Source organism: Vulpes vulpes, chromosome 5 (assembly GCF_048418805.1).
Source record: "Vulpes vulpes isolate BD-2025 chromosome 5, VulVul3, whole genome shotgun sequence".
In the NCBI taxonomy this organism is placed as follows: domain Eukaryota; kingdom Metazoa; phylum Chordata; class Mammalia; order Carnivora; family Canidae; genus Vulpes; species Vulpes vulpes.
Genome location: NC_132784.1, coordinates 84,808,088 through 84,828,800, shown reverse-complemented (window position 1 = coordinate 84,828,800; position 20,713 = coordinate 84,808,088). Strand labels below are relative to the sequence as shown.

Sequence of the window (20,713 nt, the reverse complement as noted above, 5' to 3'; positions counted from 1 at the left end):
CCGCCTCTGCCCCCATCATGCACACGTGCACATGCTCTCTCTCTCAAATAACATCTTAAAAAAGAAAAGCAACGCCAGGACCCTGCCATAACTCATACCCTACAAGCTCCCATTTGCACGTTTTTACAGGTCTCCTTTCTGTGGGGACACTGTGCTTACCCCTAAGTGGGAAGGCAGCGAAGAGCGAAGCGCATCCTACAGAGAAGTGATCTCTAAGATCGTGTCCTATAAGCACCAGTTCCTATAAACATCAGTCAAAATCTGGGCCCTGCCTGGTTTCTGTAGACCCTGCAACACTGGGCATTAAGAACCAGCTTTTTTTTTTTTAATGCCCCAAAAAGAACACAAGAGCTCCTTCTCCCGGCACTACAGGCCTTCCACGCTATGCCCTCAGCGCACCAGCCCATGTGTCTTACTCGGTGTTTCCCAAAGCATCAATGCCTGTTCACTCAGGCACGTCTCCCCAGCCCTCAGCTGCCGTCCGTTCACTCATTCCACCAGAACACATTTACCGAACGTTCACGATTTATCAACCGCTGGGAGCTGTGGAGCGTCCACAGATTTCTAAGACACAATCCCTGCCCTCGAGAGGCACAAGGTCTACCGAGAAAGACAACGGTCTGTGGGTTCATACGCACAATAAATCCTCTTTTTCCTGACTTTATTTTTGTGTTTTATAAATGCTAATGCCCGTATAGTTGACACACGGCCTTATAGGAGCTTCGGGTGTACAATAAAGTGATACAACCCTTCCAGGGCTCACCCGGTGCTCATCGTGATGGGGGCTCTCCTTAACCCCCAGCACCTGTCTCCCCATCCCTCCTCCCACGTCTCCCCTGGTCTCTGTCAGGGTGTTCTCCATACGTAAGAGTCCATTTCTTGGTTTGCCCCCCTCTCTCTTTTATTTTTCCTTTGCTCATTCGTTTTGTTTCTTACATTCCACACGTGAGTGAAATCAGGTGGCATTTGTCTCTCTCTGGCTGATTTCACTCAGCCTAATGCTCTCTAGCTCCATCCACATCATTGCAGAGGGCAAGATTTCACTCTTTTTGATGGATGAGTAATATTCCCTTGTCTTAATATATCACGTCTTCTTTATCCATCCATCGGTCGATGGACACTTGGGCCGCTTCCGTAGTTCGGCTAGTGCAAATAACATCGCAATAAACGTGCATGTATCCTTTTGAATTAGTGGGGTTTTTTTGTATTTTTTGGGGGGGGGAGGGTAAACATCCAGTAGTGCAATTTCTGGATCATAGGGTAGGTCTATGTTCGAGCAATAAATACTGATAGCCCACACACCATGCACTGGTCACTCGCTTAGGTATTGGGGACACAGTGGTGGCTCTGGACAACGTGGTCGCTGCCCTGTGGAGCCTACACCGTAGGCATGGTTCCATGCCGCGCTTCTTCCCTCACCCCAGCTTCTGACTGTATTTGCTGCTTCCCTTGCCCAGGATTTCCTTCTTTTTCCTCCCTGCTTATCTAAATCTAACTTACCCTGCAGAGCTGGGTTCAAGGATACTGTCGCCTGAGCAGCTGCCAGGACTTCATGGTTAACTTTGTGGTTAACAGCCATGGCTTTGGGTGAACCCACATTGGAGTCTTAGCCAGGCCCGTCCCCAGCTGTGTGACCTGGGGCACACGAGTCCACAGCTACCAGCAAGTGCCGACCGTGGAGGACCGTGGAGGTCGTGTGACGTGCCCAGCAGAACAGCAGGCCGAAAACTCGCCTTCCCCAGCACCTCTGCTCCTTCATTTCAGTCTCCGATTTTTTAAAAAATTTTTTTCATGAGAGACACGGAGAGGGGCAGAGACATAAGCAGACCCCAGGACCCTGAGATCACAACCTGAGCCGAAGGCAGATGCTCCACCCCTCAGCCACCCAGGCACCCCCAGTCTCAGATTCTCCAGGGAACCCAGAGTCCACGTTAAAGTGAGTTTGGGAGCTGGGCCAAGTGAAGGTCAAAAGGAAACAGCACCAAGGCACAGTCACGTTGTTCTCTCAAGGGTTTAGGGTTTAGCCCACACCACTTCTCACGGCCACCTGTCCCCCCAGCTAACACTGCCCATCCCCAGCCACCAACGCCAAAGGTAAGGGGGGACTCTGGCCACACATGTCAACCTTCAGGTTGGGAGGGGAGCACGTTCTGCACCCCAGCTGTCGCGTCTGCAGGAGGGGGCACAGGGCCACCCTCAATTAAACACGCGGCTCCTGTCGGCAGAGGACGAGGGCCTGGAGACAGACGGGGCTTGGGCCATGCAGACCGCGGGCACACGGACGATGACCTGGGCCGCAAAGGAAGGCCGGGGACTGTCTCTTACATTCTTAAAGGACAGCCGACTTGTGTGCCCATAGAGCCCCCTGCCCCCCACACCTGCCTTTAGGATGAACCAGTGGGGACTAAAACCTATTGACACGTCCGGCAGACCCCTAGAGGCTTGCTCTGCCTCAGAGTAGCCACGACTGCACGAGGGCCCCCGGAATGGGGGGAGGATCTTTGCAAATCATCGGAGGAGGCAAAGAAGAAGGCCAGCCAGGCGGCCCGGCGGAGCCCTCCCACGGGCTGGCTTTGGGACTTCACCTGCCCCGTAAGGGTCATGCAGCGGGAAGAGGATCCATTTCGCTGCCCTTCCCCACGGGGGCCTGCTAAGTGCCACACGTGTGTGTGATCACAGGATGTCAACTCCTTTCCCGAGGACCCGAGACTTAGGTGACGGGAGCCGCCTCCCACTCCAGGCAGCGGAGAGGTGAGCTGGCTGGGCCGTCCGGGTGCTCGGCCCCGGCGTCCTGCCCACATATGGGACGGCGACAGGACAGACAGGGCCCCGTCCACAGATGAGCCCGGAGGAGCAGAGCAACTCGTCCGGCGTCTCTGAGGGAAGACAGCCGGCACCAGCTAGGACTCAGCATCCCTGACCCTCCTTCTGGAAAGTGCCACGGGCCCACCCTGGCCATCCTGTAAACCCCTTAAACGGGGGCACCAGCGCTTACTCATCTGTACCCCCCAAGCCCCAGCTCACGGCCCAAGGTGCAGATGAAGCCAGGTGGCAAATTGCTGGCCGGTGCCCAGGCTGACCTAATCCCGCAGCCAGCCTCAGCCAGGAGCCAGCAGCTACCAAGCCAGCCGGGAACACCTAGTCGTGAGACTTCCTTGCCAGGTTTAAGCCTCACGCCCCTGAGAGAGATGAACGGACATAAGGAACCCTGAGGCTGCACCTGACTGACAGGGGCAAGAGGAGCAGCGTGCAGAAGGGATGAAAGGAGGAAGCGTGGACCTGGTTCCTTACTGGCTGTGTGACCCTGTGTCAGCTGCTTGACCTCTCTGAGCCTTGACATCCTTCTGCAGGAGGTGAGCATGCCCACGGGGACAGCCTCAGCGTTGCAAAGAGGATAAAATGAGCACATACCTGAAAGCATTTAGAAAGGACAGGTCGCAGCGAAGAGCAAATGCTACTTAAGTGCAAAATAACTTGGTATGTCTAAATCTCCAAGCAGTGGCAGCAGTGGGACTATAGCAACCCTTGCACTGGCTTCTGGCGACATCTGGAAAACACTCGGCTGGCGAAGATGCTAGGCCTCCACGCCACCACTGTGCTCTCAGAGTACCTTCCCCCTCGGGCCTCGGGCCTCGGGCCACATAGTTATTTACTGAACCTTCACCTCCATGTGGACCTTCCTCGGGTTCAGAGCCTTTCCAGACATCACCACACTTGTAAATCTTACCCTAAACCTGTAAGGCAGGTCGGGTAGGGATCTCGTCAGATGAGGAAACTGAGGCTATGTGATTTGGCCACAGCTGGGAGGTGTTTGGGGCAGGGAACCGGATCCAGCTGAAAGTCTTCCAACCTCGAGCCTGGCCTGCCAGGAAATTCTTCATTTTTAATCCCCGATCTTTAAGCATTTTCATTATGCAACATATGTAAAGGCGGTTTTACACGCACATAAACACATCTTAAATTATGATAAACTTCCACCTGCTTAAGAAAGAGGACGTTACCTTGGAAGCCCCTCCCCCCGTGTTCCCATTTTTATGATAATAGCACACCTACTTATTTATGATAAAAAAAAAAAGGTCAACATGCACATAAATCTGTAACAAAGTGAAAAAGGCCTCACTCTGGCCATTTAGTGCCAAGAAGCTCTCTGCCCAGAACTTTCTGAGAGGATGGAAATGTTCTAGATCTGTGCTATCCAATGTGGTAGCCACTAGCCATGTGGCTAGCGAGCACTTACAGCATGGCTAAGGCGGCTGAGAAAGTGAATTTAATTTAATTTAATTTAATTTAACTTAACTTTATTTTATTTTATTTTATTTTATTTTATTTTATTTTATTTTATTTTTAAAGACTTTATTTATTCATGAGAGACACAGAGAGATAGGCAGAGACATAGGCAGAGGGAGAAGCAGGCTCCCTGCAGGGAGTCCAATGTGGGACTCCATCCTAGGACCCCAGGGTCACACCCTGGGCCGAAGGTGGCGCTAAACCGCTGCGCCACACAGGTGCCCCCAGTGAATTTTATTTTAATGAGATTTTTAAAAAATTTTTATTTATTTATGATAGTCACACAGAGAGAGAGAGAGAGAGGCAGAGACACAGGCAGAGGGAGAAGCAGGCTCCATGCACCGGGAGCCCGACGTGGGATTCGATCCCGGGTCTCCAGGATCGCGCCCTGGGCCAAAGGCAGGCGACAAACCACTGCGCCACCCAAGGATCCCCTTTAATGAGATTTTTAACAACACACACGTGTCTGCACAACATTTGAATGAAAATGTTAATCTGTTCTTTCCTATTAACACATTGCGGCTATCTTCCCGTATCACCCTAGAGTGATCTACTTCATTATTTTTACTGGCCCCTTTATTCCATTTAGGGGATACCGTACTTGATGTAACCCGTCCCCAGTGGATGGGTATTCGGGTAGTTTCCAGTTGTTCATTGCTGCAAAGGATGTGCACATGGGCCAGTCTCAGGGACCCTGTGCCTCTAACACCCACTGCCACTACAGCAGAAATAGCGCCCCAGCAGGGGAGTCGGGGGGGGTCTCACGCCCGAAGCTCCAAAGGATGAGTGGCCCACAGGTGGCTCTGGAATCAGGCAAAGCCCTGGCATCGGGGCTCGTTCTGCTAGTCACCGACAGTGACAGAAAAACTGGTGGCCCAAAGATACACTCCCCTTCTAGTCCCCAGAGCCTGTCGATATCCTGTTAGATGGCCAATGCTGTGACTCCGCTAAGGATCCTGAGAGAGGAGCTCATCCTGGATTTTCCAGGTGGGCCATAAATACCGTCACATGCATCCTTATGACACGAATGCAGAAGACGCAGCATCCACCAGCCGCCGCTGGAAGGAGGAGAAGGGGGCCCTCCCGCAGCGCCTCTAGAGGAGGTATCCGGCCCTGTGACACCCCGCTTCTGGGCTCTGCACCTCCGCAACTACGGCTGGGTGCAGCCACCAAGCTTGGGGTGCTTTCTCATTGCAGCCACCCGGAATGAACACACTCACCCATGTGGCCGGGGGCCTCTCTGAACCCCAGTCTGGACATCTGTGCAAAGAGGGATGGGAAGAGTGACTCTGGAGAGTTGGGGTGATGAGAGCCTGGCAGGGCTCCAGGACCTGGGCTAGACCCAGGTGCAGCGAAGGGCCCGGGCAAAGGGGCCAGAGCTGGCCCCAGTGCCATCACTCGCCCGTGACCTGGCGGGTGACAGGATCCGCGTGAGGGGACTCGACAGAGGCTTAAAGTCATCCCCGTATACCCAGGAGGTGCTTGATAAACGCTCCCTGTGGCTCCTCTTTATTGTCCCCACTGCTGCAGCTGCATTAGCCCGCTGGGCTGTGCTCACCGGAGCCCATACGCTGCAGGACATGAGCAATAGAAACGACTTGCCTCAGTCCTAGAAGCTCGACGCTCAAGATCAGGGTGTTGGCAGGGCTGGCCCTTGGCTCCCGGTTGGCTCGCTCCCTTCCCTCCACGTGCGCACTTCCGTCCGGGTGCCCGCCGACTGCATTAGGCCCACCTGACAGGCCCCTCCTGCCTCAGCACCTCTTCAAAGGCCCTGCCTCCAAATACAGTCACATTGGAAGGTGCTGGGAGCTAGGTTCTGAACAGATGGTGGGGGGGGGGGGGGGGCACAGTTCAGCCACAACCACCGCCACCACCACCATCACAAAACGCTCTTTGCCTAAAGGCTCTCGGTTCGAGAAACCAGTGCTCTGTGCCTATTCTCCTGGGAAGGGCCCTTGCGGGTAACACGGAGCAAAAGGTACTTCTAGAATGATCTAAATGGGGGCGCCTGGGGGGCTCATGGGCTGAGCGTCTGCCTTGAGCTCAGGTCATGACCTCGGGGTCCTGGGATCAAGCCCCGCATCGGGAGCCTGCTTCTCCCTGTCTCTGCCCCTCCCCCTGCTTGTGTGCTCGCTCACTCTCAAATAAAATCTAAAAAACTAAAATAAAATGATCCAAACCTTTTCGGGGTGCCTCGGTGGCTCCATCAGTTAAGTGCTGGTTGAGCATCTGCCTTCGGCTCAGGTCCTAATCCCGGGGTCCTAGGCTCGGGTCCCACATCGGGCTCCCTGCTCAGCGGGGAGTCTGCTTCTCCCTCTCCCTCTGCCCATCCCCCTCCTCCCCGCTCATGCGCTTGCTCTCTCTCTTGCTCTCCTTATCTCTCTCCTGATCAGTCTCTCAAATACATAAATAAAATATTTTTTAGGAAAAAATAAATGGTCAAGTTTGGGGTGTTTACGTTCAGTTATGTGGAAATCTAGGGTCCTGGCTATAGGAAGGGCCGTGGTGGCCAGAGGGTCATCGGTGTCATCGCTGGCCTTGCTCCCCCAGGCTCACTGCACAGGGGTTTCTTTGAAAACCTCCACATATAGGATCTAAGAGATGTTTCTTGGAGGAAAAAAAAAAATGCAGCGTCTGGCATTCTCCCCCCAGTGGCCAGGGCCAGGGCCAGGGCCTGGGGAGCAGGGCACACAGGCCTGCGGGCAAAAGAGGGTAGTGCACTTGGTAGGAAATGCAAATAAATTCCACTAAGGCCCTGAAAAGGGAAGTAGGAGCGTGACACAACTTAAAATAAAGAAGTGAGTGGCTTATAATGACTCTGAGGCTTCCAGGAAAAAGCCATCCTGAAGGTAAGTAACAAACACGTCAAAGAAAACTCAGCTCACAATCGGATGTGAACACAAGGAGAAGCCAGCTCCCAGGGAACCGCGAAGGCGGCCCAATTCACATGCCCCCCACCCCACCCCACCCCGGAGCCCCTGCAGTTGGGAGGCCCTGCCCACAGCCCCGGCCCTGGGACCTGGCCGCAGAGGTGAAGGGCCAGCGTCCTTAAGCACCGTCTGGATGTGGATACTGTCACGGAACCTGACCTACCTGCTCTCTGGCCACCCAGAATCCTCCTTATGGGAACACCCGGCAGGGGAGCGACGGGGCCATGGGTGAGCGCCAGCCGTGAGGCACACACGTCACCTATTCCTCCAGTATTTCCACAATGAATGATGGGGGTGTTGGCCAAAGTCTTTCATAGATTAGGACAGAAAGCATCAGAGTGCCTCACATCCTGGGGACACGTGCATGTGACAAGTGCGCTCACGGGCACAGAGTCTAAATGAACGGCCTACTGCCTACCGTGTGTGACACTCAAAATATTCTGAGTCTCTGTGTGCGTTGCCAGCCCCACCCTACAGAGAAGGAAATGGATGTACCCAATGTTTGCCTTGTCTAAGGTCATACAGCTTATGCCAAGAACCCCACCACTCAGGGGCCTGGGTGCCACCTCCCTTTGCTGCTTCGATGCCTTCGAAGGCTCCCCGCAGCTCTCAAGAATAAATCCCCAAACTCCATCATCATCCTGTCACCTCCTGCCACTCTCCACTCCGGCTCGTTGGCCTTCCCTCATGTCCTCCAACACCACCTGTTCTTTCCTGCCCCAGGACCTTCACACATACTATGCCCTCGGTGTGAAATACTGTCCACTTCTCCAGGCTCAAACCCACAGACACTTTTGAAAAAAAATATTTAAGGGCACCTGGGTGGCTCAGGTCATGATCCCAGGGTCCTGGGATCGAGTCCCACATCAGGTTCCCCTCCCTACAGGGAGTCTGCTTCTCCCTCTGGCTATGTTTCTGCCTTTTTCTGTGTCTCTCATGAATAAGTGTTTTAAAAATCTTTTAAGAATTTATTTAAATTCAATTAACATATAGTGTATTATTAGTTTCGGAGGTAGAGGTCAGTGACCCATCAGTCTTCTATAACACGCAGTGTTCATCCCATCACGTGCCCTCCTTAATGCCCATCACCCAGTTACACCGTCCCCCCCCCCAGCACCCCTCAATGTGTTTCATATGATCAAGACTTTCTTATGGTTTGTGTCCCTCTCTGATTTCACCCTGACCCATAAGACCCTTTATCACCTGTCTTTCACTTGCTCAGAGAACTCTTTCCCCTCACACCCGATTAGGTCACATGACCCCACAGACCACCCTCCTCACCCCCACCCCCTCTGTTGTCTTGTCACCCAATAAAGGACTACAGAATCAGTTCTTACTATTTTTGTGAGGTCCGTGAAGGCAGAGACTATATCTATGCTGTTCCCAGGTGCGTAGCACAGTGCAGGAATTTTGCACACACTTAAGGAATGAGCAAGTGACCCGGCCACATGAGAGGCACTACTTCCAGGAGACATAGGAATCACGGGTAACGTGTCAGCTGAGAACACCAGCACCCAAAATTAAAGGCTTTACCTACTGGTATTGAAATCTGACAAACCTGGGATTGAATCCGGCCTCTATGGTGGATTAGTTGGGTGACCTGAGTAAATGACTCAGAGTGTCCTCATCTTCAAATGGCTGGGGTATGCATCTCCACCAGATAACCTAGATCATAGCTCGGGCCCATCCAAGCACCCCCCACCGCCCCAATTATAGCGAGTGTTCATACTTTCCTAACACACTGTGTTCTTCACAAAACCCTTGCAGGTTCCAAGAGATGACCCAGGACTAAGGTTTAGGGCAACAGGTGCTCTCGCACGTTGCTGGAAGGAGGGCACTTTGGGGCCAGCGGCAAGGCATGGACATCTGAGATTTGCCACAGGGACAAAGGCTGCACTCTCTGACCTAGCAATTCGACTTCCAGAAGTTTTAGGCATGTCAAGTGACTTACAAAACCTGGAGTTTGACTACCGCCTTCTTTACGACAGCAACAGATTGGAAATAACCTAGATGCCCGGCAACAGAGGACTGGCTATGTAAAACTTGGGTGTCCCACAGGCTGGAGTCCTACGCGGCTCTAAGAAAGGACAGGAAAACTCTTTGTGTCCTGACTGGCACGCCCTCCCATCCAAGTGTGCTAAACACAGAAATCACGCGTGCATTCTGCTACCATCTAAGTGAAATAGATGAAAAAGACCATTTACCTATTTTGTCGCACTGCATAAAGCATCTCCGGAAGGACAAACCAGAAACTGAGAACACCTGTTGCCCTCAAGGAAAAGAGCTGAGTGACAGAGACATGGAAGGCAAGACTTCTCTCTGTAAACCTGTTTGCACCTCTGGATTGAGAAACGTTGAAAACATACGACTTACTCGAACAACAGCGATGCCTCCCCAACCCCCACAAAAGGACAAAACATAAAGGTTACTGATTTGTTCCAAATCACTCAGCGCCTTAGAAGAAGTAAGGATTTGAACTTGGCTTCTGATCCCAAATAAGTGATCTATCAACTAGAGGTCGTTCATTCATTCATTCATTCGACACAGATTTATTTCTTCAGCACTTCTTCTGCAAGAGGAGCTGCCTCGTACAGGGACACACAGGTCAGAAAAACAAAAACAAAAACAAACAAAAGGAAGATTGACTTCTTTCCTTTTTTCCAGATGCATCACATACTTGCCATACTTTGTGGAATGTCACAGAGGGCGGGCTGGACCCGCCCGGGCTAAAGGAGGCGGTCACCACTCAATCCAATCTGGTTTTGCCACCTCAGGACACAGTTCAGCTTCACCAGATCTGAATCTTCCAAGAGATGTCATAAATCCAGATTTTTTTAAAAATGTGAAATCTCGTGATTTATTAGTGTCGGCAACGAGGTCACCAAGCTGACTAGCACCCTAGGCACCTAACATACAGGTTTGGGACCTTCACTGTATTGCACCACTGCCAGGACCACCAGCCTTCTCACACCTTTCTCTGGGGCCTAAATCAGGTGTCACTTGGGCAGTGAGGGCTTGGGCAAGTCATTTCCCTTCCTGAGGTCTGCAGGCTGATGAGTTGGTGAAGATTCCAGTCTAGCTGGTGGCCAGGAGAACCTCAGTGTCGCCAGCTGTCTGTTCAGCCCCTACCCTGACCGCCCTATAGAGCTGTCCTCTGAGAGCAGCAGATGACCGCCCCCCCCCCGCCCCCCGACGCCACACAAACCCACAACCAGCCTAGTAGGTGTTTCAGGGCCCACCTACCACATCATCTAGTTGACCAGCCTCTTAACTAATCAGCTGTCTCATCTCACTCCTACCCCATCACTGATCCCGCATTAGAACCGCCAGCATCCCTACGTATTACAGACACACTCATACATACTCCTCACATGGGCCAAGCCAGCAGCGTGCGGGGGACCACTAGAAGAAACACACAGGAAATAGGACCACACTGATCCAACCCGGGAAACTCGATCTGAACCCCACATGCCCCATCCCAGCCCACCAGACGGAAACCGAGTCAGAAGTGGGTATTCAAGCGTGCTGAGACCGCTTTGCAAGTCACCTACCATGACTATCTTATTCTACTTGGCACTGAAAAGTGTACGCTAGCTTTCGTCAGGATGGTCAGGATGGTGGCAAGCTTCTATTTGCAGATAGCATCTCAGTTCATCTCTGCTCGAACCTAACAAGGCAGGTTTTACGCCTCCCAGGTTGCACATAAAGAAACCAAAGCACAGGGATTAACCTGTCCAAAGGCAGAAGGTTAGTAAGAGGGACAAAGAGTCAGATCCTACCTCATTCCAGGGCCTGAGCTCCTAACTGCTTTGTTTTAAGCAGAGGTGAGAGGTGACCACCGCCCTGGCCTCCCTTCACGCACATCATCAACAGCTTCTTGCAGGGCCTGGGCAGCAAGCACACACTGTCTCTCACTGGAAGGAGGCCCCGTTTTCTCATGGCCCCACCAGCTCGTGAGGTCATCATGTTTGCTCACTTGCTCACTGACTAGCCCTGATGGCATGTAAGCTCACCAAAGGCCAAGACCTGGCCCGCCTCACCACCTGCCATATCCTGCCTCGAGCACACTGTTGGGCATGCACGAGGTAAACATCACACCTGGCCCTCCAGGCCACCCAGCTGGGTGGCCTCCTCTTTTCTGAGGAGCCAGAAAAAATTATCTCCCAGGATGACTGAACTGGGATCTGCCCAAGTAGTACTGTCCATGGGCAGGTTGATCTTGGCCTCGTGGGCCAGGATTCCGGGGTCTGTGTGCAGGTGAGTGGAGCATCCAGGCCCCGGTCCCTGCAGCAGAGCAGAGCTCTTGTTTTGATTAAGGACCCAACTTTGAAACTCTTAGGGGACAAAAGCCAGCCCGGGGACAGACGCTCCCACAAACAAGAAAATGCAAAGGGTCACATCTGGACGATGGAAGAGGCTCCACAGGAAGAATGAGACAACGTTCTCAAAGCTCTGCTAGAAACCAACGCAGATAGAAGAGACTTGAGAATGTGATTTTCGGCAACAGTATATATTAGTGCAAACAGGAGGTGAGCTCAAGTGCTCGCCTCTGCTTAGCACTCTCTCCTCAATGCCCACAGGACTCAAGGCCCTGACCATCCCGATCCAGCGAGCAGTAATTACTCCATCAGATCATCTTCATCGGCTTGCAAACCTGGCCTGGCCTGCAAACCACCATATAATCACCAGAAAAAAAAAATCCCCTCCTTTGGTGTAAGTCAAGCAAAACTGTGGGGAGTCACCACACATCTTATTTACTCATCTATGAGCCCCGCTAGAAGGATCGAGTTTCTTGGAGAGCAAATTGCGAGGGTGCGGCCCCCTAAGTGGCATCCAAAGTGGTGGGGCAGGGCCTCCAGATGATAAACCGTAACGCCTAGACAGCAGCAGTAGCTGAGACTGACCATTACGTGAGCAGTTCCACTTCTGACACGTCCCACCTCGGTTTTAGCCTGGTGGGGGACACAGCGCCCCACAGCTACCGTCTCGCAGACAATAGGAGTTTTCAGCGTGGTTGGAAATGTGCTCTAGATTAACTTATGCTATCCAGTAAAAATAATAATAATAATAATAAGCTTCACCCTCCCATGGCAGGAACAGGAGGTGATGCTTTTTCATGAGAAAAATGAGATCAAGGGAAAGGAAACTTCCCTCCGTGTCACGTAGCCAAGTATAAAGAGCGTTGAATAGAGACCCATAAAATTGAAGGGGCTCTCGGGATCTTATCACTTCACGGAGGTCGTGGGGTCACCTCAAGTTCATTCAACAGCCAAACATTAGGAGGTCCAGCGGGTGCCGGGATCTGAGAAGAGAAAGCAGAGAGGGTACAGGAGCATCAACTACCTGCTTCCACAGGGCCAGGGTCACGCCACAAATGCTCGGAAGTAATGTTCTGAACGCAAGTTGACAGCTGTAAATGGAGATGGGCGCGGGGACGGAAGCGTAGACCACCTTTTGCAGTTACAAGGCAGAGCTAGTAAGGGGTCCAGTGAAAAACACAGGCTCCTCATTTTCTTGCCAGTGACTCTAAAGATGCTGGAGCCTAGAAAGGAACCGTCGGGAAGGAAACAAGCTCTCAGAGGTAAACGCTTCAGAAGCTCCAGTAGCCTTTCCCATCTGTGATGGACAAGGACAGGATGAAAAAAAATCACATTTCCACAAAGATTTCGTGTGCACCTACTACCCTGAACACAAAGACAGGAAGGCCTGAAGCCAGGAGTGGTAAACTCGATTCTAACAGCACGGTGTTAGAGAATCCAGTCATCTCGGGTTTTGTTTTTTGTTTGTTTGTTTTTTTAAAAAAAGCTGGAAACTTGAGTTAACAAGTCGCCTAATTTTTATATTTTAAGCAGCGGTGGGCCAATCCCATTCTTTTGTAGTTAGGGGAACAGGCCCCAGGGCAACTGAGCTTGCCCCTGGTGGAGTCAAGATCAGGTCCCAGATCTCAGTTCCTTGACCTGCGTGGTCTCCAAGATGCCAGTTAGGACCGACGCATGGACTCTTTCAGCAGCTTCCCCTCTCTGCAAGGTTGATACTGATACCTTTCGGGGTGTCTTGAGAGTCACTGACTGTCCTATTTTTTTTTAAGATTTTATTTATTTATTCCTGAGAGACACAGAGAGAGGCAGAGACACAGGCAGAGGGGGAAGCAGGCTCCATGCAGGGAGCCTGATGGGGGACTCGATCCCAGGACCCCAGGATCACGCCCTGGGCCAAAGGCTCAACCGCAGAGCCACCCGGGCATCCCAGGAAGCTGACTGTCCTCTTGGTCAAGAATTTTAAAAAATCTTCTCAGGGCACCACCAAGGATTACCTCGTTTACCCACTAATTTGACCTGGGGATACTTCACAGTGAAAGGGGCCACAGGGCTCCACAGCGGGGGACTCCAGCAGCTGGCACGCTGTCGCAGAACTCCCCCAAAGTGATGGTGGCAGTTGACGTGGTCTCCCCCAGAGATACCTGGGGAATGACAGTGAACCAGTTCCAAAGGCGTATGTGGAGTTCGACAGCGAGCATTAATGGGTTTCCACCGAGGATTCCTGCAGCTGAGGGCACGAGCAAGTTGTGACAGGGTCTGAGGCAGCTGAGATCAGAGCAACACACACACACACACACACACACACACACACACACACACACATCCCAGCCCTTGCTGGAGTCCCGCCCCCAGTCCTTGGGAAGCAGACAGAAACAAATGCTTCTTTCGGGTATCCTTCCAGGCTCACCTTAAGGTGACATATATTCTAGTTCCTGAACGAGGGAGACCAAGGTGCTCCCTCATCCTAGCATTTGCTAAAAACCGAACAACCCTAACTGCCGTCATAGATGCCTTCAACAAAACACAGAACTCAGCCCGTGTCAAAAAAAAAAAAAAAAGAACCAATCAAGCTAGAGGAGGTAAGCGAGAAACGGGGGGCTGCTCCAGGCACCATTTGGCAAGCAGCCAAAGCAAAACCAGAACGCTGCTGAATGCATTAGAAAAAAATCGTATATTTATACCCCAAAATTGAGGCAAGGGAAAGAGAATGAAAGCCTAGAGGGGTAATACGTGCTTTTAGGTAGCATAGGATCATATGCAAAATAAATTGTACAAACGTGTACGACCGGTTGCCGTGGGCCGTGGACAAAAAAAAAAAGGAGGGATTTTTTTTGGTGAGTCCTATAACTCTCTGAAACCCTGAAACCTGTGACCTGTGGACACAGGTCATCCATCAGCATGAAGAGGACAAGGCAAGGGAGGCACCATGTCTCAGGGTCATGCGCTTTATGGTTATACCCTTGATGCCTCATTTGCTTTACCCCAGTCCCAGCCCCCAAAAAAGCACACACACCACCCACTTTGATGAAGAACACTCGGATTTTTCACCCAGAGCTCAAGCACAGAGTAAAGGTAGCTGATTTTCATTACAGGCCTATCCTTTTGCTATACAGATAAAGAAAGGGGCAAGCCACACTCCATCCAAAAAGCTTCACGTACGAGTCCCTAAATTTCGTTCCCACAAAGAACCCAGTTCACCGGCTTGCTTTCCCAAGGCTAACAGAGCCTGATGAACCTGGCTGGGAGCTTCTGTTTTTCAACGAAGCCAGTATATAACAACATCATTTATTATCCTGCTACAGAAATGTAATATTTTTAAAAGGTGGGGAGGAAGAGAGCACTCTGTAGACATTTAAAGAATTAAAAAAAAAAAAAAAAAGCCTCCAAAATCCTAGAATATGTGAGAACTAGAACTACCCTGGATAAAAAAAAAAAAGAAAAAAGAAAAAAAAAAACAAATGTCAGCTTAAATTTAATAGACCGTTTAAATTCCTGGTTGATGGTAATTAGAGAGCAAGCAACATTTCTTTAAACGCTGCTAGACAGAACTTAATCCAATTTAGGTAATCACTAACCTTTGCTGGGTTTTCCCCCCCTCCCTCTCTCTCCTCTAAATGAAATCCAAGGATTGATCTACAAAGGCCATAAACTGGCAAAGCATAAGAAAAGAATATTTAAAGACAGAGATTGGGTGACTACTACCACAAAAGGCCAAGTCCAATTAAAATGGAAACAGGTCTCAGGAGCTCCCTAATTTAAACCGCCTATAAACTGGGGATTCCAACCGAGCGTCATCACGCACAGCCGAGGCAGGTGGGGGTCCTGCCCCACTTGCCCCCTCTGGGTACCCCGTGAGGCAAGCCAATGACCAGGGCCGGCTTCAGGTGGGAGTGAGAGCCAGCCTCTGCCAGACGGAGGCTAGTAATTCGCTATATTCAAAGTGTCCGCAGGGCCTCCCTCCTTCTTCCACCTCCTATCCCCTCCTTTTTAGAGCTCCTGCACTGCTCGGGTATCCACTTCCAATCCAGAAGCTTCCATGTGAACCACCAGGACTTCCCTGAGTACTTGGCACCCTGGATTCTTCACGGAAGGCCTTCAACAGATGTCAAAACGTACTAGAAAGAACAAGGGGCTTAAGTTAATGGCTGTTACGTCAGGAGAGGAATCAACCTCTCTGAGCCTCTGTGTGCACATCTTAAAATAGGGAAAAGAATATTTACCCGCTCAGGCTGCCGAGAGGCTCGAGTGACATCACCGTGGCTGTACCTGGCTCATAGCAGTCGCCCAAGAAATAAGCCGGCCTGGATGTTTTCACTGCACAAGTTTCGAAGTAAACCCCGGATCCCCAGGCCCTGATAAAAATGTTCATCAACTCAAGGTCACCTCTGATGTCTCATCATTGCTTTGCATCATTTTACACTCCCGACCTCCTTCCTGGCTCCAAAGCGGAATCTCCCTTTGTAAAACACTGCCTTCTGCTGACCAGGCTATCACGCTCTCTGTTCCCAAATTCCTAACCTGGCCCCAAATCCGCGAAATAATTGTATTCTCTATCTTCGGCGACTGAGATACTAATTCACAGTGACTTGTTAACAAATGATATGGTCTATAAGCTGTACTTTCAACATTTGCATAAAGAGAGGCCGTTCTAGGATACAAACTTCTTTTTTTTTTTTTTTTTTTTTGGTTCATTTGAGAGAGAGAGAGAGAGAGAGAGAGCGCGCACATGAGCAGAGGCAGAGGGAGAGGGAGAAGCAGACTCCCTGAGAAGCAGGGAGCCTGATGTGGGGCTTGATCCCAGGACCCGGAGACCATGACCTGAGATGAAGGCAGACGCCCTACTATCTGAGCCACCCAGGTGCCCGAGAACCAACTTTTAATGAGAAACATTAAATAGCAGGGATCTCTCCGAGACGCTCCCACCCTATGTCTCAAATCAACTCTGTAGTGGTCTAGCTCTGCGAAAGTGATTGAAAGGAAAAAAAGGCTGCAATTCAAGGAAGATTTCAGTATACCTGACTGCGTACAAGGGCCCTACAAAAGGAATGACCATAGGAAGCAATGAGGATCGAGAAATCATTAAGACATCCACAAAGTCCTAATAGTTCAATTCTCTACGGATAAAAGGTCGAAATGCTGCACATACACTGTCGATGAGCAAACTTGAAGATGACGACATCTAGGGCTGGACAACCAGCAGGGTATTTTCAGGTGCCCGTGTAACAGCTTTCTAAATACAAGATTAGGGCTTTTTTTCCCCCCCTTCAGTAATTGAGTCATTCTGTGGTACTATGTGACTTAGAGAAAAAATAAGAAAGAAGAAGCCACCAAGTTACTCAACGAGAAGATGATCTAATCAACCACCGAGAAACAACAAACTAAAGGGAAGGTGTCCAGTACTGGCCGCCACTGGAGGCCCGGAGCGACAGGCCCAGACCCCATCCTCAGCTCCAGCCCTGCGCGTGTGTGGCTTCAGACACACTCTCAGTGGGCTCACCCCTGTAGGGCTGGGGATCTAACGGTACCCTCCTTCCTCATCACTGTTTTGGTGCAGATGGCATCACCAATGTCTCGGAAGGCAAAGCTGAAGACATAATAATAACTCACGAGGTGCTGGCCCCCACCCCTTCCTCCTTTTTTAAATAAAGGAAACATTTTTATAACGTTCAAATACCAATCGTTATTGAAGTCTCATGCACCGAGATATACATCCATGAGCCTCTGCATCTGAAAGAAAGGAGGTCTCCTCCTTAAGAAACAAGGGAGTTTTTCTAAAGCCTGGAGAATTAAGGCGGATGGACTAGCTCATTTCTAAGCATCTTTTCTTTCTTTCTTTTTCTTTCTTTCTTTCTTTCTTTTTCTTTCTTTCTTTTTTTTCTCTCTCTGTCTTCTTTCTCTTCCTTTCTTTTTTTCCTTCCTTCCCTCCCTTCTTTCTTTCTTTCTTTCTCTCTGTTTTTATTTTTTTTCTTTCTTTCTCCCTCTCTGTCTTCCTTTCCTTCCTTCCTTTTCTTTCTCTCTCTTTTTCTCTTTCTCTCTTTTTCTTTTTCTTTCTTTCTCTTTCTGTTTTCTTTCTTTCTTTTCTTTCTGTTTTCTTTCTTTTTCTTTCTTTTCTTTCTTTGTCTCTTTCCTTCCCTTCCTCCTTTCTCTTTCTTTCTTTCTTTCTCTTTCTCTCGCTCTGTCTTCTTTCTCTCTTCCTTTCTTTCTTTACTTCCTTCCTTCCCTCCCTCCCTTCTTTTTCTTTCTTTCTCTCTCTGTTTTCTTTCTTTCTTTTTCTTTTTTTTCTTTCTTTCTCCCTCTCTCTCTTCCTTTCCTTCCTTCCTTTTATTTCTTTCTCTTTCTCTCTCTCTCTTTTTATTTTTCTTCTTTCTTTTCTTTCTCTCTTCCTTACTTTCCTTCCCTCTCTCCCTCCTTTCTTTCTTTCTCTTTCTTCTTTCTTTCTCTTTCTTTCTTTCTCTCTCTCTCTCTTTCTTTCTTTCCACTATTTCTGGCTCTGGCTGTTTGAAGCATCCATAAAATACCGAAAGGACTGTGGTCAGGGCTCGAAAAACCAAAGACAACCTGTGTGCACTGATGAAGCATCGTTGCCTTCACCTGGTGGTTGCCGAGGGAACGCGCTCTCACCAGCCCCCTCGGTGGGGGGAGCAGCTCGGCCGCAGCCACGCTCCGCAGGGAGGGCGCCCGCTGCACCGCCCGCCGTCCTCCCGGGGACCCCGCCAGGCCCCGAGGCTTCCAGGGAGGCCACCTGAGCATCTGCCAGCTCCGCCTCCCCCTCCGGACCCACCTGCGGCCCCGCGGCGTGCAGAGCGGCGCCTTCCCCCGACAGCGATTTACCCGAGCTCGGCGCCCAGCGGGGCAGCCCTGCGGCGCGGGCCACTGTCAGGGTCCCCGGAGGGCGCCCCCCGAGGCCGGTGCTGGGCGCGGGGCCTGCTCCACCAGCGCCCGGTGCCCGGGGCGGCGCGCACCCCGCGGGGGCCTCGGAGCGTGCCCGGCCTGCGCGCACCGGCTCCAGGGCGCGCGGCCCGACGCGGGGGGCCGCCCGGGGCCTCGGGCCGCTCTCGGGACCTCCCCGCCTTCCTGCGGACCGACACCTCGCGGCTCCGGGCCCCGGGGGACGAGGCGGCGGCGTGTGACCCGGGGCGGGGGCGGGCGCGGGGGCGGGCGCGGGGGCGACCTCCCGCGGGCCGGGTCCTGCCAGCACAGTCTGCGAGGCTCGGCCTCGGGAATGGGGTGGGGGGCGGGGGCAGGGGCAGGGCGCCCGCAACCCGGGTCGCGGCCGCGGGACGGGAGCGGGGCTCCAGGGCGCCCCCTGCGCGCACAGGCCCCTCCCCGCGTGCGCACGGTGGGCGCGCAGGGGCGAGGGGCGAGGGCCTCGCCGGGGCGGGGGTGTCGCGGGCTGCGCCCCGGGCCGCCGCGCTCCGTGGAGCCGGGGGAGCCCGGGGAGCCCGGGGAGCCCGGGGCCGGCAACGCGGGCGGCAGGGAGGTCGCGCGCCCCAGGTCCCCTGCAGTGCCCCCCCCCCCCCCCTCCGCCGCGGAGAGCCCGGGAGGCAGCCGGAAAACTTTCTTTTTCGACCTGCGGGCACAGCCCGGGTCCCGCGGTCCCGCGGCCGGCGGCATCCCCGGCCCCCGCCCCCCCCCCCGCCCCGGAGGTCGCCGGCCCGTCCGGGATGAGGGTCCCCGCCCGCCGGCCCCATCCGGCCCCATCCGAGCCCGCTGCACCGAGACTCGCCCCCCCCCCCCGGGGCTTCCCCTTGCACCGCCCGGGGTCCCGGCGCTGAGTCACCCGAGCTCTCCGGGACCGGCCTCCCCCGCCCGGGACGCCGCGCGCCGGGGAAGTTTCCGGGCTTCCCGGGGAAGTTCTCTCACCCGCAGCGACGAGGGACCGGGGCTCCTCTCCCGCCGCGCGGCCCCGCTCGGCCCCGCCCGCCGCGCCCGCCCGCCTCCGCCGGCTCCCGCCGGACTCCCGGACTCCCGGACTCCCGTCCACCAGCGCCGGCCGCCCGGCTCCCCAGCCCGCCGCTGACACGTTTCCCTCCTCCCCCTCCTCCCCCTCCTCCTCCCCTTCTTCCCCCTCCTCCTCCTCCCCCTCCTCCTCCTTCCCTCCTCCTCTCCTCCTCCCCCTCCTCCTCCTTCCCTCCTCCTCTCCTTCTCCCCCTCCTTCCCTCCTCCTCTCCCTCCTCCTCCTCTCCCTCCTCCTCTCCCTCCTCCTCCTCTCCCTCCTCCTTTCCTCCTCCTCTCCCTACTCTCCTCCTCCCCTCCCCCTCCTCCTCCTCCTCCTCTCCTCTCCCCTCCCCTTCTCCTCCCCCTCCTCCTCCTCTCCCTCCTCCTCTCCTCCTCTCCTCCTCCTCTCCTCCTCCTCCTCTCCCTTCTCTCCCTCCTCCTCTCCTCCTCCTCTCTTCCTCCTCCTCTCCCTTCTCCTCTCCCTCCTCCTCTTCTCCTCCTCCCCCTCCCCCTCTCCCTCTTCCTCCTCCCCCTCTCCCTCCTCCTCCTCCTCCTCCTCTCCTCCTCCTCCCATCCCTCCTCCTCCCACTTTTCCTATCCTGTACTCACAGCATTCCTTTCCCTCCCTCGGCCCCCACCCCACCTCACCCCTCCCCCTCCTCCTCCCCTGCAGCGCCTCTCACTCCGCTGGGGAGGGGGGAGGGGGGAGGGGGTGCCTGCACTTTTCATCCAGATCAACAATTTCAGGAAATCCAGCTCTTAACTTGAAAAGCCTGGGAGGATGCAACAGGTCCAGAGACAGAGAGAGAAAGGGAGACAGAGAGAGCGAGCACTCCCAGGAGAGGAGGTTCCCCCAGGAACCCTCCAGCCAGGGATCTGCCCCACACCACCTACTGGGCCGCCCTACCCCGAAGTCCCCCCAGGGATTGTTCCTCAGGCTCAGGACAGTGCCAGAGAGCCTGGAACTTTCACTGTTGCTTCAAGGAACAGTCCCCAGGCAGATTCCAGGAACAGTTCATTTAAGTCCATTAATGAAAATATAATTCCAGTGAAGTCTCCCTTAGGTTTGCAAAACCCTTTTAAAGCTTCTAAATTCTCTTTCCCGCTGAAGTTTTAGTGAATTGGAGGGTCCCCCAGAGTTTGAAACAACAGAAAACCAGTCAATCTCAAAACTAAAAAAATGTAATAATTATTTTTTCTTTTTCTTTCTTTCTTTCTTTCTTTCTTTCTTTCTTTCTT

The 20,713-nt window shown here is 52.9% G+C and overlaps 1 protein-coding gene across 3 annotated transcripts in view; it reads right to left on the bottom strand.

Annotated features, from left to right (window-relative positions):
- PRR5L (proline rich 5 like) overlaps positions 1 to 20,713 on the bottom strand; it is a 145,310-nt gene that overhangs the window by 51,490 nt on the left and 73,107 nt on the right. Inside the window, exon 1 of one of the 3 annotated variants that reach the window (XM_072759144.1) lies at positions 19,400 to 19,534. The exons of the other annotated variants lie outside the window; for them this stretch is intronic. The gene's annotated coding sequence lies outside the window, so the exon portion shown is untranslated. Of the gene's footprint in view, positions 1 to 19,399; positions 19,535 to 20,713 lie in introns of those variants that run through there. 3 annotated transcript variants of the gene reach the window in all.